Below are 25,319 nucleotides of genomic sequence, written 5' to 3'. Positions count from 1 at the left end.
TTCCAGTCAGAGTGGAATAATTACAGCAAGAGCGACCCGAGTGCCGACCTCTCCTAACCACATGGGTCTATATGTGCACAGCTGACTGACAAACTAACGCAGAAGGGTGTCTGCATGGTTTAATCATCAGGGCAAACACTGCAGACGACTCTACAAGGAGCACGGCACACGGAGAGAGAGCGGGCTCGCACTGCGTCACAGGGCACAGCGGCTGTGGGCGGCGCTGGGCAAATTACATAGAGCTCTCCAAGCCTCAGCTTCCTCGCCTATAAAGTGGGATGATGCCCTGCAGGATGCTGTGGGAGTTACATCATGTAGACAGGTGCCTGGCACAGCACCTTGTGGGTAGTGGACACCTAGTAAATGGTCATTTCTGTTACTTAACTAATGTAAGGCATGGTCGTCTATAGTTTGGGGAGAGCCAAGGGAAAGATATATGCTAAGAGTGGATTGTTTTGTTGGATAGAGGCCATGTTAAATGGCTTTTAGCCTGTGTACATGGAGTTCAGTGAAGGGTGTGTGTGTGTGTGTGTGTGTGTGTGTGTGTGTGAGAGAGAGAGAGAGAGAGAGAGAGAGAGAGAGAGAGAGAGAGAGAGAGAGAGAGAGAGAGAGAGTATGAGAATATGCACTAAGTGAGTGGAGGATATCGGAAGAGAAGGGAAAAAAAGCTTTGAGAAGAAACACGGACGTCTTGTTCCTAGACCATAAGCTATTTGAAGGCAAAGCCTCTGCTTTATTTTATTTCACTTTCAGCCCTGTTTTTAGTCACTGTTCCATGCTCCATTAGAATCTACCATAACGCCTGACGCCCAGCAGGCACTCGGTAAACATTTCCCGGACCAGGCGCTGCACTCTCACTGGCAGGTGTGGCTGTGACTAAACACAGGAAAAGGAAGCCAGCGGTGGTGGTGAGGGACACTTGCCAAGCCATGGCTCTGACACGCAGAAGTGCCCTTTGTCCCAGCAGTTGAGTCACTGTACCACCGCACTGGAGTACTGTGACAGGTTCCATTCACAACAACAATAATGACATGAGGTCATTCCCCCAACAAAGCAATAAACCCCAGATGGAGGCTCCAAATCCTAACACAGGTCACCCTCTACGCTAATGAGCAGATCAGGCGCATTAAATACTTTACCAGTCCTGGACTAGGTGTTCCGTGTACACTGTTCCCATTAATCCTCAGGACAGCCCTATGGGAGGTAATAGTGATAGCTGATAGGTAAGAAAATGAAATTCACAGGGGTTAAGTAACTGGCCTGAGGTCAAATACTTCACCAGATTTCAAACCAATGCCCTTTTCACATACTTGAAGTAGAAGACACATACAGAAAGGTGTGCATAAGTGTATAACTAAATAAATTTTCACAAACTGAGCATATTCATGTAACCACTGCCCAGATAGGAAGCAAGTCCCCTGTACTCCTTTCTCATCTCTCCCTGGCTCCAATGGTAGCCAATACACTCCCAACTCTATATGAGTTTTACCCAGAACACTCGACGACAATCTCTCCTCCCATTGAATCCTTAGGTTTTTCTTATGTGTACCACCCATCTGGAATTTCCCAATACTCTCTTGTAGTGTCAACTATTTGTTCCTTTATGTATCTTGTCTTTTTAATTATTACTATAAATTCCTTGAGGCCAGGGTTTTTATACTTTTTTACATCCCCCTAGCACATCTAGTATGAAGCAATTTCTCCAAAATACATGTACCTAACAGTTATTTTCTGCTTTCTACACACATCAGATGCTATTTTAAGCACTTTACCTGATTTCATTTAATCCTCCCAACAACCCAATCATCTCCCTTTTACATATGACAAAACTGAGGCATAAAGAAGTAACTGGCCCAAGGTCACACAGGGAGGGATGGAGTAAGGTTCAAACTCAGGCATCACTACTCCAGGGCATGCATGGATTGGAGGCCTCTCATGATTTTGTCCCCTTTTCATAAATTGTGTCCTAAAGTATAAAACACATGTAGAAAGAAAACCACATAAATCACACATTTAAAGTTCAACAAGTTTTCACAAAGTGAAGACACTTAGGTAACTCACACCTAGATCAAGAGACAACATGGCCAACAGCCCGGAAGACCCCTTCACGCCCCATCCCAGTCACTAAATACCCCTCCAGGGTACCCACTGTCCTGATTCCTAACACCATATATTAGTTTACCTGTTTTTAAACTATATAAATGAATCATACAGTATGTCCTCTTTATATTCACGAGAGTCATTCATTCTGTTGCATGTGGTATGATTAATGTGTATTGTGGTATTGTAGTCAATTGTGTGAATGTGACATAATTTATCCAATCTGGTGTTATTAGACAGTTGATAGATTCTAGATTTGCATAACTGTAGCTAGTGCTTCTGTGAACATTCCTAATGTCTTTTGGCATATGCATGTATTTTTCTTGGGTACACACCCAGGAGTGGAACGGTTCTGTCCTTGAGTATGCAAAGTGACCACACCAGTTTACATTCTCATTTGCAGTGTTTGAGAGTTCTGGTTGCTCTACATCTTTGCCACTTGATATTGTCCATTCTTTTCAGTTTAGCTATGCTGGTGGATGTGTAGTTGCATCATATTGTGGCTTTAATTGGGCTTTCACTGATGACAAATGACGGTGTACACCTTTTCGTATGTTTATTGGCCATTTGGATATCCTCTCTGTGAAGTACCTTTTCAAGGCTTTTGCTGATTGAGTGATCTGCTGTTTTGTAGAAGTTGATTTGTAGAAGTTCTTTATATATTCTGGATATGAGTTTTTTGTCAGATGTATCTATTATAAATATCCTCTTTCACGCTGTTGCTTACCTTTAACTTTTTTTTTTTTTTTTTTTTTTTTGCGGTAAGCGGGCCTCTCACTGTTGTGGCTTCTCCCGTTGCGGAGCACAGGCTCCGGACGCACAGGCTCAGCGGCCATGGCTCACGGGCCCAGCCGCTCCGCGGCATGTGGGATCCTCCCAGACCGGGGCACGAACCCGTGTCCCCTGCATCGGCAGGCAGACTCTCAACCACTGTGCCACCAGGGAAGCCCACCTTTAACTCTCTTAATAGTATCTACTGATTAACAGGCAATCTTAATGGAGTCTAATTTATCAGGGTTTTTTCCCCTTTATAGTTAGTACTTTTGGGGTCTTGTTTAACATGCGCTTTTTTTTAGGGACTGCCTCATCAGAGATTCCCTAGTGGGACTAAACAGTCAAGGTTCCCTGCCTTCCTGGAGCCACATGAGCTAAGCTAAGCCACTGCAAAGCTCTTTCCCTGGAATTCGACTCCTTTGAAAATAAAATTGAAGATGGTTATCATTCACTCATGACAATGGTAGCACTGGAAGAAACCATCTGCAAGTCCTTGTCAAAGACCCAAATGCTGTTCTAGCTCCTGTCCTTTCTGCGGCTGGCTTTTCGGTTTGATTTCTTAGCCTTTCCTTCGATTCTGTGAGCACACCCTCCTCCCCAATCCCCATATCCTTTCAATAAACCCTCCTTTTTTATCTCTAATTAGGCAGAATCTACTTCTGTTGCTTGCAAACAAAAAAATCCTATCGATTCCTTTCTTCGCTCTCTCTCTTTTTATATATGGCACAGAAGTATAGCTTGATCCGTTTCACACACTTTCATGATTCCAGTATAATTTTTGAAAGCTATGAGCTTTCTGGCATCCCAGAGCTGGCTCTGCCTTGACACTCACCACATTAGGAAAAACAATGGCATTTTCAACTCATTGGCTCTTAGGGAAATGAAGAAGGGGAAATCTAGCTAAAACTGGACATTCTCCAGTAAAGCTGACAATAAAAAGGTTACAATAGGGCATGAACCCCTTAACAAATTATCAAGCAAAGGCAGCTCTGTAGCTGTGCCTAAGCATGATAATTACTATCTCTTCTAGCTGGTAGGTATAATAACAAGCACTGATAATTTAAATGGAAGAGCAAACGATACTTTGGGTAGAATATTGTTTGAATAAGGAGCACTTCTAAAAACCAAATTTATCCTGAAAAGCCAATCTACAGAAACACTGTTAAAACTGGAAGGGTGGGCTTCCCTGGTGGCACGGTGGTTGAGAGTCCGCCTGCCGATGCAGGGGACACGGGTTCGTGCCCCAGTCTGGGAGGATCCCACGTGCCGCGGAGCGGCTGGGCCCGTGAGCCATGGCCGCTCAGCCTGCGCGTCCGGAGCCTGTGCTCTGCAAAGGAAGAGGCCACAACAGTGAGAGGCCCGCGTACCACAAAAAAAAAAAAAAAGAAAAAGAAAACTGGAAGGGTGTCTGGGGAATCATCTCAGCAATTGCTCTCTTAGACCGTTCACATTTCACAAAATATGAGCACGGGCCAACATTAACAAGAGAGATTTTAAAAAAACAAACAGGGACTTCCCTGTTGGCACAGGGGGCCCGGGTTCGATCCCTGGTCAGGGAACTAGATCCCACATACATGACACAACTAAGAGTTCGCATGACACAACTAAGGAGCTGGCCTGCCACAACTAAGCCTGGCGCAACCAAATAAATAAATAAATGTTAAAAACATAAATTAAATTTTTTTTTAATTTAAAGTAAAAAAAGAAATAGAAGTTATAACTACAAATTAGTCTAAAATGGTAAGCCATACACATAGTGCACTGAAGTAATTATAACATTAGGCATTCCAGATTACATCTTTGGGCAGTGTTTTCAGAACCTGCAGTGCTGTCTTCAGTGTGACCCAAGTGGTGGCAAATCTTTATTCCTCGAGGTCAACTGGGTTTGATTTTTCAAAACAGTCAAAACTCACTTGGAGTCAAAGCTGTTGAGTAAATTTCTATAAATTTATTTCCTTTTTTTAAAAAAAGAGACAATGCAACATAGCAGTTAAGAGTACTGACTTTTAGGGCTTCCCTGGTGGCGCAGGGGTTGAGAGTCTGCTTGCCGGCCCAGTCCGGGAGGATCCCACATGCTGTGGAGCGGCTAGGCCTGTGAGCCATGGCCGCTGAGCCTGCACATCTGGAGCCTGTGCTCCGCAACGGAGAGGCCACAACAGTGAGAAAACCACGTACCGCAAAAAAAAAAAAAAAAGAGTACTGACTTTTAGAGAAATCTGGATTCTAACACTTGCTGATGTGGGATCTTGAATACAAAACAGTCTATCTGAGCCTCAATTTCTTTACGCATCAGAAGGGACTAACAAGCAACGAGGATATACTCCATAGCACAGGGATATATAGCCATTATTTTGTAATAACTCTAAATAGAGTATAATCTATAAAAATATTGAATCACCATGGTGTACACCTGAAACTAATATAACGTTGTAAATCAACGATACTTCAATAAAAAATGGGGGGGGCTAGCAGTCTATCTGATAGGTGTGGCTGGTAAATTAGATAATGTAACTGAAGCTATTATATCTTTAACTTTTATTATTATGCCTAAGGAAGGAGAATGACTTTTGTTTATGGAATGTGAATTGGTTCTGAAAGGGCTTCCAGAAAAGAAGTTTACAACTTTTATGCATTAGCACAGTCATTTGTGAGTGTCAAGACTTAAACTGTCTCTGGATTTATGCAATCCAGCTCAGACCCAGAAATTACTTTTAAAAGGACTCTGAGCACACAAAACACAATCACAGAGTCCATGTACTAAAGCTGGGATATTTATTCACAGGTGGCTTCTTGGTGACCGACAAGGCCTAGCCACTCATGCTCTAATTCTAAGTTCATCTCTAGCAACTCGTGGGAGGTGAAGCGGGCCGTGAAGACAGGTTAACTGTGGTGAAGGGAAAAATGAAAGAACTGATGGAGGAAACAGAAATTCTCAGGGGACAACCAGATTCACCCAGAGACATGTTTTACCCAAGGACATATATAAAGTGAGGGGCTCTGGGAGGATTAGGGACAAAAAGGCTGATTTAATAAGCAAAAATCAGAATTTCAAAGTTCCGAAGGGCTGGTTTCTAGCGTAGTGCTAGCCAGGTAGAACAGGCTGGTCTTCTGGTAGAAAAACTTTACTTGGTTCAGCAACTGGATTAGCAACCTTTCCTTGGTGTTTGCCTAAAATTTTGCTCTGCTCTGCTTCTGTGGGAACAGAAACAGGTCATCAGAACACCCACAAAATTTTGTTACCTTGACCCCTGCGCCTTAGGGTCCTTATCAATAAAATGAGGAAACTCATGCCTACCTCACAGTACTATGCAAGTTAAATGAGATCTCATAAAAAGCACTTATTACAGTGTCTGGCACATAGCAGTTGCCTGATAAATACAAATTACTATTATTATTGGCTTTATACAAAAAGATGCCAAATATTTGGAGCTGAACTATGAGGAAGATAATAATCTATAGAATGAGAGAAAAATTAGTTCTAGTCTGGATAATTCTAGAATTTTCTGAATCCTGAATTTTAAGCAATTGCTATTATGGCTTCAATGTATATTTTCTTAAAATACATTCTCTATAACTTTTTATCTATCTACATATGTCATACAATTTTACTTCGTTAAAAGAACAAAATAATCAATTATCCTTGAGAAAATCTATTCATAAATATCTGGGTCTTATGCTCTGCAGATCTGACACTTTCTTGAAGTTGCAGAGCTGGAGGATGACGTTCCACTGTGGAACCATCAATCCCCTGGACCATGTGTGAAGCTCAGGGATCTGGCTCTGCTTTGATCATGACTGTATCTAAGGGCACAGGGTTTGTGGAGGAGATATCCTTCAGAGGGAAAAACAGGAACTGTTCACTTTGTCATCACTGCCTCTTTCACATAATAGGTAAATGTAAATTTCCTACAGAGAGTCAGGGATAATGTGCCAAAGACAGGAAGAGACTGGGTCAAAGGTGTCATCTTGTTTGAGAATCCCCCACTGATGACCACCCTCACATTTCAAAACGATGGCTCTCAAATCATTTTATGTCCATGGTCACTTTGAAAGAGTGATAAACCAAGAGGCCACATATTCAGGGCCTGAATTACGGCTGGAAGACCTGTCCTTCTGCCACTCGGGAGAATCCATTTAATACCCATAGGCCTCAATTTCCACATCTGTAAAGTGAAGGGTTTGCATTAGATGATCCTGAATTTGTCTTGTCTTTAAAACCCTATAATTCATATCCATTCTTCTACTTTTTTACTGTGAAAGAGAACAGTGTAAGCCACCTCTCTTCGACTAGAAAAGGATATGACATGGCTTTGATGAGATCACAAATAAAAGAAATGATAAAATATGAATTCATGTTAAAGATAAAAATATACAGTGCCATCCTGCAGTCATTACCAGAGAGCTGTCTGCTCACCGTGTGATGTGCCTGCTTGTCATACGCTCTTTCTCTCTCATCTATGGCAATGATGGAAAAATAGCTGTGAGCCCTCAAAAAGGGTCATTCAATACCAACTTAGGAACTGTCAAGACTAACCAGAGCTGCAGACACATAGAGCACCTCTGTGGTCAACAGGTGAGTAATGGCAGCCTCAGGGGCAGGTGGTGAGGTTTAAGTTATATAGGACTGAGAAGTCTAACTGGCCTCTAAATAGCTAATTATCCAGGTGTTATTCATGAGCTAATCATGGATAACATTTATTGAGTACTTACTATATGCCTGGCCTTAAAGCCATGGGCTGTACATATGTGTGTGTGTGTGTGTGTGTATACACACACACACATATAATCTAAATATTTGATTATCACCCCTATTTTGTGGGCCAGGAAACTAGGGCTACAGAAGCTCAGGGTCCTGGCCATGCTGCTCAACCAAATTGTATTGACAGCTCTTTCACAGTGAAGATGAACAGGAAATCTATTTCCTTTCCCCTGTGCCTTTTTTCCTGGTCCAGTAATTCACATCCTTTCCTCTCAGGCCTGAAAAGTCCCGAGAGACTGGATGGCTTGGGAAGTTTGACACTTGATCTACTCTTTTTTTTTTTTTTGGTTGCACTGGGTCTTAGTTGCAGCAGGCAGGCTCCTTCCTTAGCTGAGGCAGGCGGGCTCCTTAGTTGTGGCTCGCAATCTCCTTAGTTGCAGTTCCAGGGCTCCTTAGTTGTGGCTCACTGGATCCTTAGTTGCAGCACTTGGGTGGGCTCCTTAGTTGCAGCATGTGGGCTCCTTAGTTACAGCTCCAGGTCTCCTTAGTTGAGGCTTTCCAACTCCTTAGTTGCAGCATGTGGGCTCCTTGGTTGTGGCATGTGAACTCTTAGTTGTGGCACACGTGTGGGATCTAGTTCCCTGACCAGGGATTGAACCAGGGCCTCCTGTGTTGGGAGCGCAGAGTTTTGTTTTTTTTTTTTGTGGTACGCGGGCCTCTCACTGTTGTGGCCTCTCTCGTTGCAGAGCACAGGCTCCGGACGTGCAGGCTCAGCGGCCATGGCTCATGGGCCCAGCCGCTCCGCGGCATGTGGGATCTTCCCGGACCAGGACACGAACCCGTGTCCCCTGCATCGGCAGGCGGACTCTCAAACACTGTGCCACCAGGGAAGCCTGGGAGCGCAGAGTCTTATCCACTGCGCCACCAGGGAAGTCCCACTCTTTAACTTTTTAAAAGTGTTTTCCTCTAAGCGCCAAATGGTTCGGCGACTACCTCTGTCTCCCATGATCAAGTCAACTGGTAGCACTGATATCCCTAGAGTGCTTGTTATGTGTCAGGCATTAGTGTATGCATTTGGGTGGAACAGCAAGTGCATGTAAAGCACTTGGGGAACAGAAGAAAGCAAGCTTGTAACTGAGATACCACTTCTTGGAAGATAGAGCTGAATTTGTATTGCTTTACATATTGCACCTAGTTTTATACCAATCAATCAACAGTTAAAGAAGTAGAACAGCATACTGGACAGAGCAGCAGAATAGGAGAGAGTGGAAGAACATGGGCATAGGTCTCCATCACCCCCATTCCTGCCCAACCATCTCTGCTCTGCTCTCCTTCCCTCCCCCAACACCGGGATAAAACCCTGATACTGAGAAGCACCAAATGTCAAGGGGTGTTTCTAATTCTGGAGGGGCAAAGGAGAAAAAGCTGAAATATCTCTTCATGGAATTAAAAACAATAATAATTTTTAAATCATACTATGTGCCAGGCACAGTGAAAAAACTTTTTTTAGTTGATCTTATTTGCCTCTCACAAGAATCCTATGAGGGCGATACTATTATCAATGCCACATAAAAGAGGAAGAAAATGGGGCACCCAGAGGTTAAATAAAATGCCCAAGGTGTCCAGTTAGGAAGCGGCGGAGCTGAGACTGAAGAGAGGCTGAAAACATCAAAACTGAAAATAAGGGGTTTGTTTTGTAAAGGATTTTGTTAAAGTGGTATTTGTTCCTGGCAGCTCTAGAAAAAGGCAAATCCCTAGGAAACCAAGAGATTCCTTATAGCCAACCTTCTCTGGAACTAACTAGCCAGGAGACATCAGATAGGAAAGCACCATAACCCACAGATAATCTTTGTTGTGTCTATTTTTGGTAAATGAAGGAGTGGCCAATTTATATCGCCCTGTGAGACACACGAGCCTGACGGCTTGGCTGCTTGTTATATCCCAACACAGTTATTTCTAAGTCCGTGAATGAGCAAAATGGGTGTGTGTGTGTGTGTGGGATTTATGCAGTGTAGGCACAAAGCCACAGGCACTCCTTGCATTCTCGGTGCACATTCCTTCCTCCCCATAAAGAAGAGAGATCATGTGATTGTTTTAGTCATTCTTCTCTTCCTGAAACAGCTTTGGGACAGATACAGTCTGGCTGGGGTTTAAGCTCCCAACTGGACCAAGCATAAAGGCAGGCTACTGACACCCTCTGTGTCTGTGGGTGTTGGTGAGAAAAGGAAGCAGGGACAACTCTGCAGGAAAAGGCTGTCCTTTGCCATTAAAGCTGAACTCTCAAGGGAGAGGATCAGAAGAGAAACTTTACCTGTCTCACCCACCCATATGCTCTCTCTATACCTGTTCTCAAGATAAACGGAGGCTGCTTTGGCTTTTTGAAGCTCCTGATTTCATGCTTTCTACTGAAACTTAATTAGTAAAACTCCCTGAAGCCGCCTCCCCTACAAACTGCAAATTCACCGAGACCAAAAGGAGTTGTATCTTCTAATTCCATCTCTTCCCACCCCCAACGCCTCCTGTACCTGGCTGAGGAGCATCCATCACACCTCCAACCTAAGGAATTCCTGCTCTTCCCTCCCGGCGTCCTCTAGACTAGGCTTGCTGTTTCAAATCAAATTGCCCCTGGCTGTTTAATCATGTAGTAGCTAGCTCTGGTTTCATGATGCATTGGCCTGTATTGATAACTGTATTGGTCTACAGGAACCTGCCAATCCTTTTGAAAATTAGTACCTTTCTGGTTTTTAAGGCAAAGAGATTTCTGGAGTCCAGTCATCTTTTCGTGTATTTATAATTACCTTTTGGTGGCAACCTCTTTGTACCATCACTCAACACTTCGGGTAAGAATTCTGCTTAAGAAACTTGTCCTTGCTTGTGAAGCCTGGCAGTCAAAAAAGAAAGACACTTACTGGCAAATTAAATAAAAAGACACAGCCCAGGGGCTTCCCTGGTGGCGCAGTGGTTGAGAGTCCGCCTGCCGATGCAGGGGACATGGGTTCGTGCCCCGGTCCGGGAAGATCCCACGTGCCGCGGAGCGACTGGGCCCGTGAGTCATGGCCGCTGAGCCTGCGCGTCCGGAGCCTGTGCTCCGCAACGGGAGAGGACACAGCAGTGAGGCCCCCGTACCGCAAAAAAAAAAAAAAGACACAGCCCATGTTTTCACTGCTCTTCTTACCTTCACCTCTTCTTCCTCCTCATCTCTTTCTCCCTCCCTCTCTCTCTTTCTTTCCTTCTTTTTTGGTCCACCACTTCCATTCTTTATACTGTCTTCTAAAATCTCCTTCCAAGGCCTTGCTCCATTTCATGGATTGTGACACAAGAGGCTAATCAGTCCAATCAAGGAAAATGAAAACCTATCGAATGATCAGATCAATGACCAGAACCCAGGGTTTTTGGTTTCGTTTTAATTTCTTGAAGCATAGTTTGGGTGTGGAGTGGGATGGTAGAGAATAAAAACAGGGAGAGCAAATCTGAAGACCCTTGAGGGCAGAGACTGTGATATAATCACCTTGCACTCTCCATAGAGCCTAAGTCAGCCACACAACAGTGTTTAGTGAGTGGCTTCAATATACAGAACCAGTGGTGACCAAAACAGACTGGGTGCTTGCCTGAGAGAGCCCTCAGACTCATGATGAGAGAGAAAATTAACTGAAAAAAAGAAAGAAAGAGAGAAATAGATCACTACAAACTTTGATAAGTGTGGTGAAAGAAAAGAACACACTATCAGGGAACATATGCCCAGTCCTGATCTAGCCTGGGGGTGAGAGTAGGCTCCCTTGAGGAAGGGACACTGAAACAGAGATACAAAGTCTGAGGAGCAGTTAAGGGAGTTGCAAATTATAAGACGGTCGACAAAGCAAAGGGCTTTCCTACTTCTGAAACAACTGGAGTACCACTTTTTTTGTGTGGGGGAGAGACATGAAAGAAATCTTAGGAATGTCATCCAAATCTTTCATTTTAACATGTAATAGAATTCAAATCCTCGTATGAGCTGCCGAAGGCCACTCCACCTAGGACTAGACCCTGGGCTCCTGGCTCCCAGCCCAGAGCTCCCTGGAGCACGCTGTGGACTACACGGCAACAAGAATGGCATTTCAGTGACCACAGTGGACTTAAAGGCAGTGACGGATGGGACTCTGAGACATAAAGATAGAGGGCTTATCCCATATTCAAATGGTATGTAATGGGCTGGGGATAAAAGGTTTTTAAAATTGAACTTTCAGGGCTTCCCTGGTGGCTCAGTGGTTGAGAGTCCGCCTGCCGATGCAGGGGACACGGGTTCGTGACCCGGTCCGGGAGGATCCCACATGCCGCGGAGCGGCTGGGCCCATGAGCCATGGCCGCTGAGCCTGCGCGTCCAGAGCCTGTGCTCCGCAATGGGAGAGGCCACAACAGTGAGAGGCCCGCGTACAGCAAAAAAAAAAAAATTTTACTTTTAATAAAAAGAACTCAGCACTGCTTCTGAAGAATGGCTTGATATTGTGCAAGGTTTTTTTGACCGAAAGTTATTTGTAAATCAGGAACAAAGAGTGAGCCAGGCAGATTTCCCCATCTGCATGCAAAGTGAAAACAAGATGTAGAAGTGATAACAGCAATGGGGCAATGTGATAAATCAATCCAAAGCTGATATTTAAGGTCTAGTGATTTCATCCATTAGCCCAGTGAGAACTACCATTAGCACTAAACTCAATCACCACCGCTGAGATGACAAGCGGCAGCCCTGAGTGACAGACGGAGCATTTTTCAAGTGCCTGTGAAGCCTCGTGGGAAGTCAACACCACCTAAGCGCCTTTCTCAGCAGCTTCCCTATTTTCTTTCCTCTCTGTGACACCACTACACCAAGGAAAAACTAACACTGCCACTTCTCTTTCTCAGTTACTTTGTCCTTCCTTCACTTCCAAATGCTGTGGGGTGAGGATATCTCTCAGAAGAGAGGTCTCATGAAGAAGGGAGAAAAAGATTCTACTGAGTACAGATTAAATGTCAATTCCTTCCCCTCCTCACACCTCTTCAGGGGACAAAAGATTGGAAATGTTCCAATCAAAACAAGATCTCTCTCTGCCTTTCCATGATTCTTAGCCCCGGCTTTGTGTTGGCCTCTTTGTTCCTGCAAAGAAGCTGCTTCATTGAAACATCACAGAAAAAAAACAGTTGTCCCCCAGACAATGAAGTCGCCTGCACACAGGCATCTCCAAAATAGGCAGGCCACAATGCCGGCAGAATTCTCAACCTGTTGCTATAGTAGCAGAAAGAATGTGATTCCAGCAGCTCTGCAGAGATTCATATCCAAATCCCACCAGCTCCCAAAGAGAACATTAACCCTTCGCTGTCCCTTTTCAGGGGCAGAACCACCTGGGACGAATCCTTAATTATTCTAGGAGCTGGATATTGTAGTCTTAATATTCACTCACTCATTCATTCATCCAACAGCCATTCATTTAGATTGTTATGCTGGTTCTTAGGTTTTCAGTGGCAAACAATGCAAACATGGCCCTTGGTGTTAAGAGGAGGAATAAGATATTAAATCACTGCTCAAATAACAATATACTATGCAACATCAGTGTTACATGGGAGGCACCAGTTTTCAGCAAAGCCATCACCAGAATGGAAACAACCTACCCAAGAAAACCAGCTTATACATTAGTTGCAGCAGACAACTGCAATTATTTGATTGTTTACATGTGTTCATTTGACAAAAATACCACTAGTAATGTATATTCCAATCACATCATGCCTCCTACAAAGCATTGGTTTAAATGAGCTATTTAATCAAATCAGTTTTCCACATAAAATAGAAACAGGATTGTTTGTTGGAGAACATAGCAAGCAGTTGCTGACTTGTCACCAGGGAACAGAAATAGCAGGTTAGGGCTCAGAAAATACATGAAAGAAGCACAGTCCTAAGAACCCTGGGAGGACTTCTAAACAGCCTTCACCCCAATTTATTTCTCTGGTCAAGAGAGAGTAACAAAGAAACCTCAGGAAATACAATTTAGAAATGACCTGCAATCCAGCCTACTCTCCCTAACTTTGTGGTGTAAAATCTCATGTTATTGAATACCTTCCTGCTAGACTTCCTTGTTTCCCATGGAGCACAAATACTAGGAAGGCAGGTTGTCTTAGGAGGATGAACTCGGTAGGTAATGATATCCTCATATGCTTTTTGTGAAACAAGGCAGCATCGATCGGATTGCCAAGCAAAAGCTGAAAAACCAAGAAGACAGGTAACTAATTTCGACTGGCTAGTAAGATGCAGTCTCAGGGAAGTCACATAAACCTTTGTACCTCAGTTTCCTCAAAGGTAAATTTGATATACCACATAGATCCAAAGGCACATGGATCAACAGCAATGCCTGAAATAAAGTACTCTGTTATCATTCTTAGTAGCGCTGTAAAACAGGGTTTCTGCCCTGAGAACCTCAATCATCTTTTAGAACACTGGCTTCAACCAGAGGCACAGGGTATAAGCCTTTCACGAAACACATCAGGGAAAATGGGCCATCAGGAAGGGATATTCACCCAAATCTCTTTTAACCACTGCAACACTGGAGTAGGGTTTGGGACGTAAGGAAAAGAATGGTGCATGCCAATCCACTTCTACAAGGATCAAGTCTTTGGCCACTCTAGTCATGCACTGACAGTGAACCCTGAGGGGAATTCAGAATGGAGAAAAACAGGAAGCATTCTGTGCTTTGGATATACTGGCTCCTATATAGTTAAGATGCATATTTAAGAAAAGTATTTAATGACCCCAGATTCCTGCATCTTCCCATATATAGAAAAACACTAAAATCATTAATTTGAGATGTCTGTTCTTTGTGATTAGCAGTAATCTTTGGATGTTCGACTACAAGTTTTTTTCCAGGAAAAGAAGTCATATATATCCTGGCTCCTCCCTCACCTCTTCAGAGCAGTTCCTCAGAGCTATCTGAGAAGCTGCCTCCCAAGCTATAGTCCTCAGTAAGGTCCCCAAATAAAACTTAACTCACAACTTTTACATTGTGCATTTTCACTTCAGTCAAAAAGGAAAAGGTCCCAAGTGTTCAGACTAGATGGAAACTGGTTTCTGTTTGCCTGAGAAAAAAGTGATGATAGCAAAGGGATATGGTGTGATGTATCAATAAATTAATGACTCCACCCAAATAATGCCCATCCTAGAAATACACAGCCAAGCCCAGTGACCCAAACCCTTGACATTTTGGAGGACAGACCAAGAATGGAAATGGAAGCATTTTGTTGGAACTCCAGTGCCATTTCTGTATCTATCAAGTCTGAAGTACCTGCAGGAATTGTTTTCCCTTTAAAATTCCACTGGCTAGATCATAGTAGCAAAGAGTCTGATGCTTACTTCCTCATTACAAGGAACAGGCTAGTTTCAGAAGATGGACACTTTCTGCCTCTTGGTTACTCTGGGATCTACCTATGGTTTCACCAGCTTTTCTAAGCAGGAAAAAGTACAACCCCCCTCATATGCCACTCCCCCACTATGGAATCTTACTTTTAATAGCCCTAATTCTTCACGCCTCTCAGTATCCATGTCCTTTGCCACATGACTTTACAGTTTCTCCCTGCAAACATATATTTCCCTGACCTTTGACAATGGTCTTGGCCACGTGACTTGCTTTGGCCAACAGGATGTTAACAGATTAATGACACAACCAGAGGACTGAAATGAGTTTGCTCATTGTGGCTTGTGCTCTTGTATCTCTGCCATCAACCATGACAAGAACATGCCCAAGCTAACAGCTGGTCCCAGGGGGAGGATGAGGGACATGTGGAGTAAAGCCACCCCCGAGTAAGTCCAGTCAAGATCAGCTGACTCTCCCCACCCCAACCTACAGTCATGGGGGTTAATAAAAGCATATTATTGGATGCCACTGAGATTTTGTGGTTGCTTGTAACTCAGCGTTAGTGTATTGACAACTAACTGATACATCCACCATAGCAAAAATTAATCTGTAATTTATTAATTAAAACACTGTTTGCTTTTCTTTTGCTTTGTTTTCTTAACACGTAACAAGAAATGGATCTCTGATTTTTGCCCCCATTACACGACAAGGTCCTCAAAGCAGGGTCCTATGACATCCCTAATGCCCAAGATTTATTCATGGAGTCCATACCATGTTCTAAATCCCAGGAGATGCAATGATGAACGATACACAATTCCAGCCACCATCAGTCTGCACCTGTGAATTTTTTCCGATCTAAGACCAGGTCAATGTGCTTTAGCTCAAAGGTGATTATAAAGTTTACTTATGCAGCTGGAAGTACACCAAGTCAGTAGTGAACTCTGAACCACTTGCGTGTTCTTTGCCTAAGTACAGGTGAACTGGAATCATAACCTCTTTCAGTAATGGAAGGAATTGACAAGACCATTGGATTATTGGTTTTCAATCTTAGCCAATCACCAGAGCTTTCTAAATTATAGATTCCTGGTTCCCATCTACAGATATTTAGTTGAATACTCTGGCACAAGGCCCAGGTGTCTGTGTTGTTAAAAAGGTCTCAAAGTAATGCCGATAATGATAAGCACTGGGACCCCACCCATGCACCCACCTAACAGAACCTCTCCATCCAATGACTGAATCTCTTACGTTGAGTTGCACTAAGCATTTGTGATGACATTAAAAGACCCAAAAGTGAACACAGAGGGACTATTTCCAGATGACCACATGTATCCATTACTTACTGTTAGCATGATAACCCATTCCAGAACTCAGTAGCTTGAAACAATAAGCACTAATTATTGCTCAAGAGTCTATGGATCTGGATCAGTTTGTCTGATCTCTGCTGGATCCACTCACGTGTCTAAGGTCAGATAGCTGGTCTAGGACTGCTTCACTCACATGTCTGGTAGAAGACCACTATCAGCTGGGGTGACAAGGGTCTTAGCGCCACAGAAAGCGAGTCCAGGAGTTGTCCCTATGGTGACTAGACTGGATTCCAAGGGAGCAAGCAAAGGTATACAAGGCCATTTAAGACCTAGGCTGGGCTGAGGTGGCTAGTGCACCACAGCTAGGCGGGAGGGAGGCCAGGAAAAAGTCTGGACCTGCCTAAGAGGCAAGAGACCACTGTTTTGGGGTGCACGAGGAGACGGGATTCAGAGCACTGCCTAAGTGAGTTCCAGAGAAGGGCACGAGCTGCGGCTATCAGCTCGGACGCCAGAGACGGCCATGAGACACTAAGGCTGCTGCTGAAGCCACCTAGAACCCTGTGTGCAAGCACAGGTCACTCTCCACACAGCCCCTCCCAGGAGCCTGTGCAGCCTGCCACTGCCAGGTCCCGTGATCCAGGCACAACTTCCCCGGGAGAACACACGGTGCGCCTCAGGCTGTTGCAATGTCATGTTGGCCTCTGCAGCCGCAGGCTCACCCCGCATCCGTACCCCTCCCTCCCCCTGGCCTGAATGAGCCAGAGCCCCCGAATCAGCTGCTACTTTAACTCCGTCCTGTCTGAGCAAAGAACAGGCACCCTCAGGTGACCTACACGCAGAGGCAGGGCCAAATCCACAGCTGAACCCCAGGAGTTGTGCGAACAAAGAAGAGAAAGGGAAATTTCTCCCAGCAGCCTCAGGAGCCGTGGATTAAATCTCCACAATCAACTTGATGTACCCAGCATCTGTGGAATACATGAATAGACAACGAATCATCCCAAAATTGAGGCAGTGAACTTTGGGAGCAACTGTAGACTTGGGGTTTGCTGTCTGCATCTAATTTATTTCTGGTCTTATCTTTCTCTTAGTTTAGTATTTAGAGGATATTATCATTGGTAACTTTGTTTATTAATTTGGTTACTCTCTTCCCTTTTTTTATATATATAGATATATATTATTTTTTGCTTTTTCTCTTTTTGTGAGTGTGTATGTGTATGCTTCTTTGTGTGAATTTGTCTGTATAGCTTTGCCTTTACCACTTGTCTTAGGGTTCTGTCTGCCCATTTTTTGTTTCCTTATTTTAGTATAGGTTTTAGCACTTGTTATCATTGGTGGATTTATTTTTTGGTTTGGTTGCTCTCTTCTTTCTTTCTTTTCTTTTTTTAATTACTTTTTAAAAAATTTTTTATTTTAATAACTTTATTTTATTTTATTTTTTTCCTCCCTTTTCTTCTGAGCCATGTGGCTGACAGGATTTTCGTGCTCCAGCCAGGTGTCAGGCCTGTGCCTCTCAGATGGCAGAGCCAAGTTCAGGGCATTGGTCCACCAGAGACCTCCCAGCTCCATGTAATATCAAATGGCGAAAGCTCTCCCAGAGATCTCCATCTCAACACTAAGACCCAGCTCCACTCAATCACCAGCAAGCTAGAGTGCGGGACACCCTATGCCAAACAACTAGCAAGACAGGAACACAGCCACACCCATTAGCAGAGAGGCTGCCTAATATCATAAGGTCACAGACACCCCAAAACACACCACTGGATGTGGTGCTGCCCACCAGGAACACAAGATCCAGCCTCATCCACCAGAACACAGGCACCACTCCCCTCCACCAGGAAGCCTACACAACCCACTGAACCAACCTCACCCACTGGGGGCAGACACCAAAAACAACGGGAACTACGAACCTGCAGCCTGTGAAAAGGAGACCCCAAACACAGTAAGTTAAGCAAAATGAGAAGACAGAGAAACACACAGGAGATGAAGGAGCAAGGTAAAAACCCACCAGACCAAACAAATGAAGAGGAAACAGGCAGTCGACCCGAAAAAGAATTCAGAGTAATGATAGTAAAGATGATCCAAAATCTTGGAAATAGAATGGAGAAAATACAAGAAATGTTTAACAAGGACCTAGAAGAACTAAAGAGAAAACAAACAATGATGAACAACACAATAAATGAATTAAGACTTCTCTAGAAGAAATCAATAGGAGAATAATGGATAAGTGACCTGGAAGATATAATAGTGGAAATAACTACCGCACAGCAGAATAAAGAAAAAAGAATGAAAAGAATTGAGGACAGTCACAGAAACCTCTGGGACAACATTAAACGCACCAACATTCGAATTATAGCGGTCCCAGAAGAAGAAGAGAAAAAGAAAGGGACTGTGAAAATATTTGAAGAGATTATAGTTGAAAACTTCCCTAATATGGAAAGGAAAGGAAAGGAAAGGAAAGGAAATAGTCAATCAAGTCCAGGAAGCGCACAGAGTCCCATACAGGATAAATCCAAGGAGAAACATGCCAAGACACATATTAACGTTAACAGCTGATCTTTCAGCAGAAACTGTGCAAGCCAGAAGGGAGTGGCAGGACATATTTAAAGTGATGAAAGGGAAAAACCTACAACCAAGATTACTCTACCCAGCAAGGATCTCATTCAGATTCAATGGAGAAATTAAAACCTTTACAGACAAGCAAAAGCGAAGAGAATTCGGCACCACCAAGCCAGCTTTACAGCAAATGCTAAATGAACTTCTCTAGGCAGGAAACACAAGAGAAGGAAAAGATCTACAATAACAAACCCAAAACAATTAAGAAAATGGTAATAGGAACATGCATATTGATAGCTACCTTAAATGTAAATGGCTTAAATGCTCCAACCAAAAGACATAGACTGGCTGAATGGATATAAAAACAAGACACATACATATGCTGTCTACAGAGACCCACTTCAGACCTAGGGACACATACAGACTGAAAGTGAGGGGATGGAAAAAGATATTCCATGCAAATGAAAATCAAAAGAAAGCTGGAGTAGCAATTCTCATATCAGACAAAATAGACTTTAAAATAAAGACTATTTCAAGAGACAAAAGAAGGACACTACATAACGATCAAGGGATCAATCCAAGAGGAACATATAACAATTGTAAATATTTATGCACCCAACATAGGAGCACCTCAATACGTAAGGCAAATGCTAACAGCCATAAAAGGGGAAATGGACAGTAACAAAATCATAGTAGGGGACGTTAACAACCCACTTTCATCAATGGACAGATCATCCAAAATGAAAATAAATAAGAAAACACAAGCTTTAAATGATACATTAAACAAGATGGACTTAATGGATATTAACAGGACATTCCATCCAAAATCAACAGATACACTTTCCTCTCAAGTGCTCATGGAACATTCTCCAGGATAGATCATATCTTGGGTCACAAATCAAGCCTTGGTAAACTTAAGAAAACTGAAATCATATCAAGTATCTTTTCCAACCACAACGCTACAAGACTAGATATCAATTACAGGAAAAAATCTGTAAAAAATACAAACACATGGAGGCTAAACAATACACTACTAAATAACCAAGAGATCACTGAAGAAATCAAAGAGGAAATCAAAAAATATCTAAAACAAATGACAATGAAAACACGATGACCCAAAACTTATGGGATGCAGCAAAAGCAGTTCTAAGAGGGACGTTTATAGCAATACAACCCTACCTCAAGAAACATGGAACAGGGCTTCCCTGGTGGTGCAGTGGTTGAGAGTCCGCCTGCCGATGCAGGGGACACAGGTTCGTGCCCTGGCCCCGGAAGATCCCACATGCTGTGGAGCGGCTGGGCCCATGAGCCATGGCCGCTGAGCCTGTGCATCCGGAGCCTGTGCCCCGCAACGGGAGAGGCCACAGCAGTGAGAGGCCGCATACTGCAAAAAGAAAAAAAAAAAAAAAGAAACAAGAAACATCACAAATAAACAACGTAAACTTATACCTAAAGCAATTAGAGAAAGAACAACAAAAAAGCCCCAAAGTTACCAGAGGAAATAAATCATAAAGATCAGATCAGAAATAAATGAAAAAGAAATGAATGAAACAATAGCAAAGATCAATAAAACTAAAAGCTGGTTCTTTGAGAAGATAAACAAAATTGATAAACCATTAGCCAGACCATCAAGGAAAAAAGGGAGAAGACTCAAATCAATACAATTAGAAATGAAAAAGGAGAAGAAACAACTGACACTGCAAAAATACAAAGGCTCATGAGAGATTACTACAAGCAACTATATGCCAATAAAATGGACAACCTGGAAGAAATGGACAAATTCTTAGAAAAGCACAACCTTCCGAGACTGAATCAGGAAGAAACAGAATATATAAACAGACCAATCACAAGCACTGAAATTGAGACTGTGATTAAAAATCTTCCAACCAACAAAAGCCCAGGACCAGATGGCGTCAACGACGAATTCTATCAAACATTTAGAGAAGAGCTAACACCTATCCTGAAACTCTTCCAAAATATAACACAGGAAGGAACACTCCCAAACTCATTCTATGAGGCCACCATCATGCTGATACCAAAACCAGACAAAGATGTCACAAAGAAAGAAAAGTACAGGCCAATATCACCGATGAACATAGATGCAAAAATCCTCAACAAAATACTAGCAAACAGAATCCAACAGCACATTAAAAAGATCATACACCATGATCAAGTGGGGTTTATCCCAAGAATGCAATGATTCTTCAATATATGCACGTGAATCAATGTGATAAACCATATTTAAAAACTGAAGGAGAAAAACCATATGATCATCTCAATAGATGCAGTAAAAGCTCTCAACAAAATTCAACAACCATTTATGATAAAAACCCTCCAGAAAGTAGGCATAGAGGGAACTTACCTCAACATAATAAAGGCCATATATGACAAACCCACAGCCAACATCATTCTCAATGGCAAAAAACTGAAACCATTTCTTTTAACATCAGGAACAAGACAAGGTTGTCCTCTCTCACCACTATTATTCAACATAGTTTTGAAAGTTTTAGCCACAGCAACCAGAGAAGAAAAAGAAATAAAAGGAATCCAAATCGGAAAACAAGAAGAAAAGCTGTCACTGTTTGCAGATGATATGATACTATACATAGAAAATCCTAAAGACGCTACCAGAAAACTACTAGAGCCAATCAATGCACTTGGTAAAGTAGCAGGATACAAAATTAATGCACAGAAATCTCTTGCATTCCTATACACTAATGATGAAAAGTCTGAAAGAAATTTAGGAAACATTCCCATTTACCAATGCAACAAAAAGAATAAAATACCTAGGAATAAACCTACCTAGGGAGACAAAAGACCTGTATGCAGAAAACTATAAGACACTGATGAAAGAAATTAAAGATGATACAAACAGATGGAGACATATACCATGTTCTTGGATTGGAAGAATCAACACTGTGAAAATGACTACACTACCCAAAGCAATCTACAGATTCAATGCAATCCCTATCAAACTACCAATGGCATTTTTCACAGAACTAGAACAAAAAATTTCACAATTTGTATGGAAACAGAAAAGACCCCGAATATCCAAAGCTATCTTGAGAAAGAAAAACGGAGCTGGAGGAACCAGGCTCCCAGACTTCAGACTATACTACAAAGCTACAGTAATCAAGACAGTATGGTACTGGCACAAAAACAGAAAGATAGATCACTGGAACAGGATAGAAAGCCCAGAGATAAACCCACACACATATGGTCACCTTATTTTTGATAAAGGAGGCAAGAATATACAATGGAGAAAAGACAGACTCTTCAATAAGTGGTGTTGGGAAAACTGGACAGCTACATGTAAAAGGATGAAATTAGAACACTCCCTAACACCATACACAAAAATAAACTCAAAATGGATTAAAGACCTAAATTTAAGGCCAGACACTATAAAATTCTTAGAGGAAAACAGAGGCAGAACACTCTATGACATAAATCACAGCAAGATCCTTTTTGACCCACCTCCTAGAGAAATGGAAATAAAAACAAAAATAAACAAATGTGACTTAATGAAACTAAAAGCTTTTGTACAGCAAAGGAAACCATAAACAAGATGAAAAGACAACCCTCAGAATGGGAGAAAATATTTGCAACTGAAGCAACTGACAAAGGATTACTCTCCAAAATTTACAAGCAGCTCATGCAGCTCAATAACAAAAAAACAAACAACCCAATCCAAAAATGGGCAGAAGACCTAAATAGACATTTCTCCAAAGAAGATATGCAGACTGCCAACAAACACATGAAAGAATGCTCAACATCATTAATCATTAGAGAAATGCAAATGAAAACTACAATGAGGCAGCACCTCACACCAGTCAGAATGGCCATCATCAAAAACCCTACAAACAATAAATGCTGGAGAGGGTGTGGAGAAAAGGGAACCCTCTTGCACTGTTGGTGGGAATGTAAATTGATACAGCCACTATGGAGAACAGTATGGAGGTTCCTTAAAAAACTAAAAATAGAACTAGCACACAACCCAGCAATCCCACTCCTGGGCATATACTCTGAGAAAACCGTAATTCAAAAAGAGTCATGTACCACAATGTTCACTACAGCTCTATTTATAATAGCTAGGACATGGAAGCAACCTAAGTGTCCATCGAAAGATGAATGGATAAAGAAGATGTGGCACATACATACAATGGAATATTACTCAGCCATAAAAAGAAATGAAATTGAGTTATTTGTAGTGAGGTGGATGGACCTAGAGTCTGTCATACAGAGTGAAGTAAGTCAGAGAGAGAAAAACAAATACCATATGCTAACATATTATATATATGGAATCTAAAAAAAAAAAAGGTTCTGTAGAACAGAGGGGCAGGACAGAAATGAAGACGCAGACATAGTGTATGGACTTGTGGACACGGGAAGGGGGAAGGGTAAGCTGGGACTAAGTGAGAGAGTGGCATGGACATATATACACTACCAAACGTAAAATAGCTAGTGGGAAGCCGCTGCATAGCACAGGAGATAAGCTGGGTGCTTTGTGATCACCTAGAGGGGTGGGATAGGGCGGGTGGGAGGCAGGGAGATGCAAGAGGGAAGAGATATAGGGACATATGTATATGTATAACTGATTCACTTTGTTATAAAGCGGAAACTAACACACCATGGTAAAGCAATTATACTCTAATAAAGATGTTTAAAAAAAAAACACCTAGGCTGGGGACCAGTACACAAGCACAACTTTACTTCTTTACTTCTGCACATTCTATTGGCCAAAGTAAGTTATGAGGACAAGCACAGATTCAAGGGCTGGGGAAACAGATTCCACTTCTTGGTAAGAGAAGCTACAAAATCACATCACAAGGGTCTAGATTCAAAGAGGGAAATAATTGGGGCCATTTTTTCAATCAATTTACTATACAACCTAGTGGAAGAAAAATATCGGCTCCAGCCAAATGTGATTTCTACGTGTGGGCCAAAGTTTTCACCCTAAGCTCACAAAGTTATAAAATTCTCAGGTTGGCATTCCATCTGATATTCCTCATTTCTACTCCTGCCTGGGTGCGTGCGCACGCGCGCACACACACACACACACACACACACACACACACACACATATCTTAATCCTCACGATCTTGGTCTCAAACTAAAGCAAAAGAAATCTATTAGCACGTTTTATTTTATCCTTTGATGTTTTTAAAGATGGTGCTAGATGACACGCCACCCGTACGAGGATTTGTTTTAGGGCAGGTCTCTCTGTGATGTCTCTTCTGGGCTGAGGATATGCCTACAGATGAAAGGTGACTGAATGATTACCAGGGCTACATCCTCCAAGGGACCCCAAAACATTAACACGAGGAGAAGCAACGCAGAAGAAATATGACAGAAAAAAGATAACACAAAAGTAGCAACTAGTCTTGAGGAGCAGGAAGCTGGAGCTCACTGAAGATTACAGGCTGAGGCTAATTATATTTTTGCCACCAGCTGCTGGCAAAGCCCTCTTCGTTCCACTTCCCTACTTCATCACCCTTGCCCTGACTGTGACTGTTGAGGAAATGCACTAAACTACAGTGGCTGAATCCACAACTATCTTCCTTGCCCCAGGCCCTAAGATGTATGCAGTCTGGCTGGGATGTAGCAGCAGCTATGATAGCATCCCTACTAAGGTGCTGCTTTCTGTGTTTTGGAAAAATCACCATGACCTTTTGGTTAACTCCCCTTGAATTCTCTAAATACCTACTTGCGAGGTCTGGGACAGCAGGAGGTGGTAGAGAAAAGAGCTGCAGAAACCAGAAAACACAGGCTGGCAGAGAAGTGGCCAGGGCTGGGTAGTGCCTGAAGGCTCTTTAGAGAGTATAGGAGAAAGCAGACTCTGCTCAAATGCAAAGCTGTCTCAAGTGCACGGTTTGGTTCCCGTTTAATACAGCCAGTTTTCACTCTGCTTGGTAGGTTCACTGCTTCAAAGACTAAGAAACAGGAGTGGATGAAAAACACAATGAAATAAAAAGAAATGATAAATTTACCATAAAGATGCCTCAGAAAAGCCAGGTTCAAGAAGATATTGCACTCATTTTAGTTTATGCAGAAATTCCAGGAAGTTCTGAAAACATTTAGAACAGGCCCTCTATAGGAAGAAACGTTGCCCACACTCTTCAGAACTATTCTCTTCCTAAGCACTGGATCTGGGAGAGGAGGAGGTTTGGTAAGAATGGCGATGCTTTTATACTGTAATGCTTAGGATCCAAAGCGCAAGTGCCTGTGAGACCCAGAGTGGCTATCAGTACTGTTAACTCCACAGGTGGCCTGAAGCTGCGTCTGTTTGTTTTTCAATCATCACTGAAAAGAGTCACCAATTGAAACCCTGCATCTTTAGGTAAAATCATCATGAGGGTTCCCACCCCCATCTCTTGCTCACTTGGCAACAAAATAAGTGGCGTTCCTGGACGTCTTCTAATGAGCTGGCTGATTGGGCCGCAGTCCATCTATGCTTTTGATTCACTAGCCAAGGGGAATCCAGAGCTGTAAGAAAGCAAACTACTGGCATTATCACCACAGGAACAGTGATAACCACAATGA

General features: G+C 42.7%; 1 protein-coding gene across 8 annotated transcripts in view; it reads right to left on the bottom strand.

Annotated features, from left to right (window-relative positions):
• STON2 (stonin 2) overlaps nucleotides 1–25,319 on the bottom strand; it is a 152,146-nt gene that overhangs the window by 38,176 nt on the left and 88,651 nt on the right. The window contains exon 1 of one of the 8 annotated variants that reach the window (XM_079913962.1): nucleotides 19,959–21,388. The exons of the other annotated variants lie outside the window; for them this stretch is intronic. The gene's annotated coding sequence lies outside the window, so the exon portion shown is untranslated. Of the gene's footprint in view, nucleotides 1–19,958; nucleotides 21,389–25,319 lie in introns of those variants that run through there. 8 annotated transcript variants of the gene reach the window in all.

This window comes from Stenella coeruleoalba (genome assembly GCF_951394435.1).
Source record: "Stenella coeruleoalba genome assembly, chromosome: 2".
NCBI lineage: Eukaryota > Metazoa > Chordata > Mammalia > Artiodactyla > Delphinidae > Stenella > Stenella coeruleoalba.
This window is presented reverse-complemented; position numbering and strand designations above follow the sequence as displayed.